Source organism: Cervus canadensis, chromosome 17 (genome assembly GCF_019320065.1).
Source record: "Cervus canadensis isolate Bull #8, Minnesota chromosome 17, ASM1932006v1, whole genome shotgun sequence".
NCBI lineage: Eukaryota > Metazoa > Chordata > Mammalia > Artiodactyla > Cervidae > Cervus > Cervus canadensis.
The window spans coordinates 4,393,448-4,402,112 of NC_057402.1; positions in this window are offsets into that span (position 1 = coordinate 4,393,448).

Genomic DNA, 8,665 nt, shown 5'->3' on the forward strand with positions numbered 1-8,665 from the left:
AGTTGGACTATAAAGAAAGCTGAGCGCCAAAAAATTGATGCTTTTGAATTGTGGTGTTGGAGAAGATTCTTGAGAGTCCCTTGGACTGCAGGGAGATCCAACCAGTCCATCCTAAAGGAGATCAGTCCTGGGTGTTCATTGGAAGGACTGATGCTGAAGCTGAAACTCCAATACTTTGGCCGCCTGACATGAAGAGTTGACTCATTGGAAAAGACCCTGATGCTGGGAAAGACTGAAGGCAGGAGCAGAAGGGGATCACAGAGGATGAGATGGTTGAATAGCATCACTGACTCAATGGACATGAGTTTGAGTAAGTTCCGGGAGTTGGTGACGGACAGGGAAGCCTGGCATGCCGCAATCCACGGGGTTGCAAAGAGTTGGACACGACTGAGTGACTGAACTGAACTGAACTGCCTTTCCAAGGGAAGCACCATGAATAGAGATCTGTGACCATGCTGGTGAGAACTGTGTCCATGACTGCTGCCCCCTGCCAGGCTGATGATGCCAAGACCAGCGGAAGACCCAGGCGCAGGCCAGGCCCGGCCCTGGATGCACCGTCAGAAGGTTTGCCCCGTGGCCAAACCTTGTCTTTGATGAATCCTCTTCCTGAGAGTGCTTCCTCTTTTGGTCTCAGCTCAGATCTCATCTCCTCCAGGAAGCCCCGCTCCAGTCTTCGCTTCTGTTCGAGTGAGGGGTCCCTATGGTACCTCCCCTGGTCATCGCTCCTGCAGTCGCTCAGCGGACACTGCGTCGTGTTTGCTTGTGAGCAGGTAAAGCCAAGGCCCCGACTCCAGGTGCAGCACCTGTGGGGATGACTCACCGGGTGAGCGGGCAGCATCCGCTCACCACCTCTCGTACCAAGCCCTGGGGGTACCACGCACATGCCATCCTTGCCCTCTGGTGAGGAAGAGAGACATTTCAAAGACAAATATATGTATCATTAAATGGCAATAAGTAGCAGACTGTCTAAGAGAGAGCCTTCCAGCGGGTCTCCCTGGGCTCTCCTGTGTGATCACAGCCCTGGGAGCGGGCGGGACGCTTTGCCTCCCTCCTTTCTTAGCCTTCCCAACCACCCCTTTGCAGAGGAGGCCCAGGACCCCCAGGGGGAGGGAGGCCTGAGGACCCCCAACCAGGAAGTGTAGCCCCTGATGCTTCACCCCAGCCAGATCCCTCCTTCCCCTGGACCGCTGTTTCCCCTGGATCCCACCTCCTCTCCCGGGGAAGCAGCTGCCCCCAGCCAGGCCCTTCTGAGTCAGCCCACAGCCCAGTCAGGACCAGAGGCCGCCCATGGGAAGCCGCCTGCCTTGGGTGCTACAGTTGGTCCAGGCCAACTGCTCTGGTGGCCGAGCCGGTCTCCTGACGGAGAGGTGACTTCAGCTTGGCCCGGACAGGCGGGCAGGAAAGGGTAGGCCAGGAGGCAACCTCCAGTGGGGCCAGCCCAGCCCGGCGGGCCGGCACAGGAGGCGGCGGAGAGCGTTCCACCTGGGCGGTGGAGATCACTGCGCCGCGGCGGTGATCAGGACTCACCGCTCCCGCACCCATCCCCCTGCCAAATTGTACTTAATTATAATGACAGACGATGGCAGGCATCCACGCCACGGCGCAGAACATGACAAACACTCCGAGGCTCCGCGCCAACCCGCCCCGCTCCCCCGCGGCGCCCGGCGTTCTGAACAGGAGGCCGAGAGGGGGCATCTCGGGCCACGGGCAGCCCCCCGCAGCCGGCCCAGCCTGGACTCCTCGCTGGGCGCTACTGGGCAGGGCCTGGGGCCCCGGACCCCGTGGTCACCGGAGGCCCGGGCCCGACCCCTCGCCCGTCCCCTGCTGTCCCTTGCTGTCACCTTCCCTCTCTAGCAAAGCAGAAAAGCCGCCGCCCAGCCCCATGGGGGAGGGGCCGCCAACAGTCCCGGAAGACACCTCCCCCCACCCACCGGCGGCAGCGAGAATCATCAGCCCAGCCCCACCACCCATTCCAGCGGCTGCCAAGGGGTCTGGGAGGACCTGGGGACGCCCTCAAACGGGGAGACCTGGAGGGGTGAGGCCCTGGCTCGGCCTACCCGCCCCGACCCAGCCTCCTCTTGATGGGGGAGCTGAGAAGGGGAGGAGCAGGGCGACTCTGTGTCCCCTCCCTGAGAGAAGCCCCAGCCCCCCTCCCAGCATTACAGGCCCCCGGGAGGGGCCTGCACCCTTCTTGACCATCGTCAGGACTGTGCCGGGGTCCAGCTCCCGCTGCGTGGCCTTAAAACAAAGGACCAGGCCAATGCTCCCCACCCCATCCGCCGGGAGGAGCGCTGCAGGGTCTGAGGGACAGTAATGATAACCAACTGCAGTGGCGTGATGGGGCCTTTGTGCCAGAGTTGGACCCGCACACCGGGAGAGGACAGGCCACCCAGGCAGAGGGAACCACATATTTAAGTCTCAAGAGTCAAAGCCAACCGTGAACTCTCCTGGATGGACAGGAAAGCAGCTGGCAGGGAGGGGCTGGACGAGGGGCAGGGAAGACCCACCAGGGCCATACCAGGAGGGCAGTGGTCCAGGAAGACCACTCCTGCCGCAGGTGGATTGAAGGAGGCCAGGCTGGACGCAGGGATGGGATGGAACCAGGGCCCAGACGGCAGTGGTGGGAACAGAGACAGGGGGTGAGCGGAGCCAGTGAGGAAGGCAGAGATGCCGTCAGTGGGGCCTGGAGACGAGGAAGCTACAGCCAGGAGAAAGGGCTGGTGTGCATGATCAGGTTGATGGTGGTTCTGCTTCTGAGACGGGCACAAGAGGTCAGCAGGTATTGGGGGCATGTTTCCTTGAGGTGCCCAAGGGCAGCTGGGTCCAGGGGGCACCTGGGCTCGGCACAGAGCTGTTAGCCACCATTAGCGTGTAGCATCCGCTGGCACTTAGGTGTGGGCGAGATGGCTCAGGCAAGGGAGAGGCAGCGAAGACCTAGGTCCTGGACCTGGGGCAGAGCCCTGGGGTATCCCAGAGCCCACGAGCCCACCATGAGTGTGACAGGGAGAACGGACTTCAGCGGACAGGGCCCCAGGCACCCAGGGAAGTGGGTGTGGGTGACAGTGCCAAATGCCACCAAAAGGAGGGGCCCTGGGCTACAGAATAGGGGGCCATACCCGTTGGATCCCTGCAGGAGGCCACTGCACTTGCAAATAAGGAGAGCTCAGGACAGCAGAAGGTTGCAAAGGTGTGGGCAGGGTGGGCGACCTGCAGGGGCGGCGCACTCTTCCAGGGCAGTAACTGCAAGCCGATACCCTGTCCCAGGCCTGGAGGAGCGAGGGGAGTGATGAAGTAACTGGTACCTAGAGCCAGACGGTGAAGTTGGGTGGAGAGGGCCCTGAGAGATGCAGGAGATGGGGAAGATGCAAGAGTTGGTGATGCCGAAGGTGGTGAGGATTCAGGAGACAGTGAGGATGCAGGAGATGGGGAGGATGCAGGAGATGGTGATGAAGGACAGAGAGTGGGGAAAGCCCAGTGGGTACCATGGCTGGGCGGCAGGAGCTGTGGCTCCCACCTCCCCCATGCACCACGGGACAGAGGATCGACAGGGGCCAAGGCTCAAGGCCAGAGACACAGGGGCGGCATCTGGATCAGATGGGTGTCTTGCTCAGGTGTGGAGGGCCTTGGACTCTCCTAGGGCTGGGGTTTGGTGGCCAGGTGGGGCAGGAGTGAGGGAGGTGAGGATTCACACGATGGGACCAGGGGCCCAGAGTGGCCAAGAGGGGTGTGACACGGAGGACTGGTGGGTAAGGGGAAGGTGGAGGGGTTAGGGGACAAAGAACCAGGCACAGGATGATCCGAATCAGGAACGAAGGATACAGAAGGGAAAGGGAAAGTGTTACTTGCTCGGTCGTGTCCGACTCTTTGCAACCCCATGGACTGCAGCCCGCCAGGCTCCTCTGTCCGTGGGATTCTCCAGGCAAGAATACTGGAGTGGGTTGCCATGCCCTCCTCCAGGGGATCTTTCCAAACCAGGGATCAAACCCGGTTCTCCTGCATTGCAGGCTGATTCTTTGCCATCTGAGCCACCAGGGAAGCCCTAGAGAAGGGAAGGAGATGCTAGAGGCACAGGTTTTCAGGGTCAGAAGGGGCTGGGTGTAGACAGAGTCTGCATGTGCCAAGGGTGTGGTGGTGACATTGAAGAGGGTCATGGGAGACACAGGGGTGGCGGATTGAGAGGCCAGGCAGTGACTGGGTAACCATGGAGATGTGGAAACGGGTGATGGCCAGTGGGGGGTGGGAAGAAAAACAGGCAGGATAGGGGGAAACCAGGGGCTGGATAAAGGGGTTCTGGCTGGAGGAGAAGCTCTGATGGGCGGTGGGGGAGCCGGTGGAGTGAGGGAGGTACCAGCATAGGTGACCTGGGGCCAAGAGACGGGAGCCAGGTCAGCCTCAGCCAGAGAGCAAGGGGCTTTGTGGCCAGCACCCTGGGGCTCCCCGGAGCATCACCAGCACAGAAGGCCAGGTCGAGGCTCAGAGAGACAAGAATGGGTCCCCACCCACCCCCAGAGCCAGGGCCTGCAAGACCAGGACTGCCTGACACCAATTTCCTGCCCCCAAGATTGATCCTGCTCCTTCAGAGGGCAGCAGAGAGAGTATCCAGGGGCAGGTGGTCCCCAAGGACCCATGGGACCCCCTCCACCCCCAGTCCTGGCTCCATGTAGCCCACGAGCTCCGGGAAGGCTGGGCTGGGCTGTGCAGCGGGGCTGGGAAGTGGGGGGCGTGCGTGGTGGGGGCCGTCCCTGCGGGGGCGGGTGGATGTGCTCGCTGCGTGGGTAATTAGGACCGCAGGGGTGACGGGTGCCTGCAGGGAGGAGGAGACGCTGGTGTCTCCAGGCAGAGTGGGCGGGGGCGGGGGGCGGAGCCGGCCCCCCTTCCCCCCACCTCTCCCCGGGGTAGGTTGCGCTGGGGGCTCCTGCGGAGGGTGCGGAGGGGGGGGTGGGCGGGTCTGGGGGTACAGGGTGATATGGGGGTGCGTGGGCAACGCAGCACGTGAGCCTGCCTATGGGAGGAGGGGAGGGGGTGGGTGGGTGGGAGCTAATTAGCTGGAGCCTGGTCTCCGCACAGAGCCTGGACGCCAGCCCGCGTCTGGCAGCCTCTGCTCAGCCTGCGCCAGCCCCCCTCCCCAGTCTCACAGTGGCTCCCCAACTACCCCAGAACAGCCCCACCCCACCCCCAGCGGCCCAGCAGGGACAGCCAGACTAGTATCCCCAGTATCCTCCAGGCTGTCAGCCATGTGGGGGACAGGGGTGAACACAGAGGTCATCGGGCAGGGAAGAGGGGCCCACCCCACGCTGGTTCCCACGGACCGCCCCATCCCTGTCCCGGCAGGTCCACACAAGCAGGCCAGGTCCAGGGGCAGGGAAGGCACTGACCCTCAGCACAGAGTGGGCAAGAGCAGAGCCCAATCGCTGCAGCCCACTCCCTGCACCCACCCCCAACTCTGGCTCTGGCCCCTCTGAGTTTCTGAGCTCCTGGGCCGTGCAGGACTCTCTGCCTCGGAACCTGCTCCATCAAGGGTCTGGGGTGGGGGTGCGGGGCAGGGGGGCAGTGGTGTTTTTGAAAAGTGCTCCAGGCCTGAGCACATGTCGGGGGTTTCCCACAGGAGCTGAAGCAGGAGGATGCTTCTGACTGCATTCAGTAGGCGCTCAGTGAACAGTGACCCCCTGGCCTTGGCTCCCGGGGGCTACAGTCCTCGGAAAGTCTTCACAATTTGCTTTTTCCTGGTTATTAAAACAAAGCAGGTCCGTGACATCGCTGCAGAAAGTGTGGGGAAACGGAGACAAAGGCGCAGAAGGGGACCCAGCCATCTGGAATGACCAGGAGGGCGGGGCTGCTGACAGCCTGCAGCCGCATCCAGGGGGTGCTCACAGGGACCCTCCACTGTTCACCCGCTCAGCCAGCTCAGCCAGCCCGGAACCAGAGAGGTCCACAGTGGCCTTGACAGGCGAGAGGCCTGCGGTGGTGACCATAGCCCCACAGAAACCAGGTCCTCGTCTCCAGAACCTGTGAGTCGTCCCTCACACAGCTGAGTCTTCACAGGTGTCATTTAGCCAGGGACCTTGAGGTGAGATGATCCTGGTTTAGCGGGGTGGGCCCTAAATGCGGTCACAGGTGTCCTTATGAGAGGGAGACGAGGCATAGGGAGGAGAAAGGCACGTGAAAACAGAATCAGAGATGGGGATGATGCGGCGACAGACCCAGGCCACCGGCGGCCACCACAAACTGCAAGAAGCCAGGAGAGCCAACTCCCCTGAAGCCTCCAGAGAGAGGGCAGGGTTGACACACCTTGATTTCAGCCCCAGGCCTCAGAGCTGTAAGAGAATGCATGCCACCACGTTTGTGGTCGTTTGTTACAAAATTAACACAGCGGGCTCTATTCACCAGGGTCCTTCAGAGAAACAGAACCAATAAGGTGAGTGTGCAGAAAGAGGAAGAGATGGGGCCCCGTATTTACGGAGGCGGACAAGTCCCACAGTCTGCAGACTGAGTCGACCTGCGGGAGGGCCCAGTTGACGGTTTGGTTCCAGTCCATCTCAGTCTGAGCAAGCTGCTGTAACAAAATGCTCTTGCCAGTGCCTTAAAAAACAGCAGACATTGACTTCTCACGGTTGTGGAGGCGAGACGTCTGAGGTCAGGGTGCCAGCAGGGTAGGGGGGTGCCTTTCACTGTGTCCTCATCAGGAGGAGGACTCGAGGGAGGTCCTCAGCTTCTTTCCTAAGAGCTCTAGTCCCATACACGAGGGTTCCACTCTCACAACCCAACCACCTCCCAAAGCCCCCTTCCCCCACTTATACCATCATCCTGAGGGTTAGGTTTCAACATGTGAATTGGAGGGCGGGGGACAGTCAATCCTAAAGGAAATCAGCCCTAAATACTCATTGGAAGAACAGATGCTGAAGCTGAAGCTCCAATACTTTGGCCACATGGTGCAAACAGCCAACTGTTTGTTTGGAAAAGACCCTGATGCTGGGAAAGACTGAAGGCAGGAGTAGGCAACAGAGGATGAGATGGCTGGATGGCATCACCAATTCCAAGGAGATGAACTTGAGCAAACTCTGGGAGAAGGTGAGGGACAGGGAGGCCTGGTGTGCCGCAGTCCATGGGTTTGCAAAGAGTCGGACAGGACTGAGCAAATGAACAACAGTGAATATTCAGATCACAGCATCATCCAAGCCCAAAGACCTGGGACCCAGGGGAGCTGATGGAGCTGTTCCTATCCAAAGGCCAGCAGGCCCAATCCCCAGAACTGATGTTTCAATCCAGGTCCAGAGGCAAGGAAAAAGATGATGTCCCAGCTCAACATCTATCAGGCAGGAAGAATTCTCTCTTCCCCAGGGGAGGGTCAGCCTTTTGTTCCAGTCGACTGATTGGGTGTGGCCCACCCACCTTGGGGAGGGCAGTCTGCTTTGCTCCTTCTACTGATTTAAATGCTAATCTCATCCAAAACACCCTTACAGAAACACCCAGAATGATGTCTGACCAAATGTCTGGTCACCCTAGAGCCTAGGCAAGTACACACATAGCATTAACAATCACAGTGGCCATGGGACACGATGACAGACCTTGTATGCCAGGGTAAGGAGCCCTGTCTTTATCCTGAGGGCTATGGAGAGCCATTGAGGAGTAACGACAGGGAGGCATTGGGGTGAAATTGTACAAAAGAAAGACCTTGGGCCGTGACCGGAACGGGAGACCCAGGAGGTGGTCCGAGCAGGTCCAGTTGCTGAGGGACAGAAGAGGAGGGGACGTGTGGGTCCCTGGGGCAGGCATGGGCAGACGGCAGTGGAAGCACGGGTCCCCTTTAGCAGGGGGTGACCTAGGGCATCGTGGCGTTGGCCCACCTTCCCACCTGTCAGCCCAGGTCTTCGTCCTTGGGATGGTCTCATGGGGCAGGGCCACACGGGGTTCCCAGGAGGGCAGCCTCAGGAGATGGGGGCCCACCCCCATGCCAGGCATGCACCCAGCCAGAGTGACCTTCTCTCCAGCCAACTCGGGGTTCAGAGGGCCCACTTAACCTCTAGCCCTGGGGGAGGGGCATGAGAAAAGCATCTTTTTTCACTGAAGAAAATGGAAAAACCTCACCTCACCTCAGCTGTAATAAGCTAATTTTCTCGTCTAAGTGGGGCGTAATCAAATTCAGCCCCATAGCCTCATTTCCAGGCAACTTTATTCATTGTTATTTTTATTCCAAGAATTCTCTGGCATTTTCTGGGAGCCACTGAAGGGTTTAATAGCTGCCTAAGTAGCAATGTACCCTGTTTGGAGCAAAACCCAGGAGCAAATAGTCACAACCCGGGAGAGTTGGGGTTGGGGGGTGGGGGTGGTTTCCTGGGAGGACATGGGAGGTCACCAACTGGCTCGGTGGGTGGAATGCCAGCTGGGTCAGGGGTCTCTGAGTCCCCGGGTGGGGTGACCCGTCTAAAAGGCCAGGAGCCTACACAGAAGAGAGTCTGGGGCTTTGGGCTTGATACGGATGACAGCAGGCAGAGGGGTCATGCCTGGGATGCTGAGGATGGGGGTCTTCAAGCCAGAGGACTCGGTCCCTGGGGGCCTCTGGCTTCCCTGTGACAGGGCTCCAGGGAACTGGGGCTGGGGTGCCTGTGTGTGTGTGTGCTCCGTCTCCCCATTAAACTGAGACTCATGGTCCACAGCCTCTCGGGGA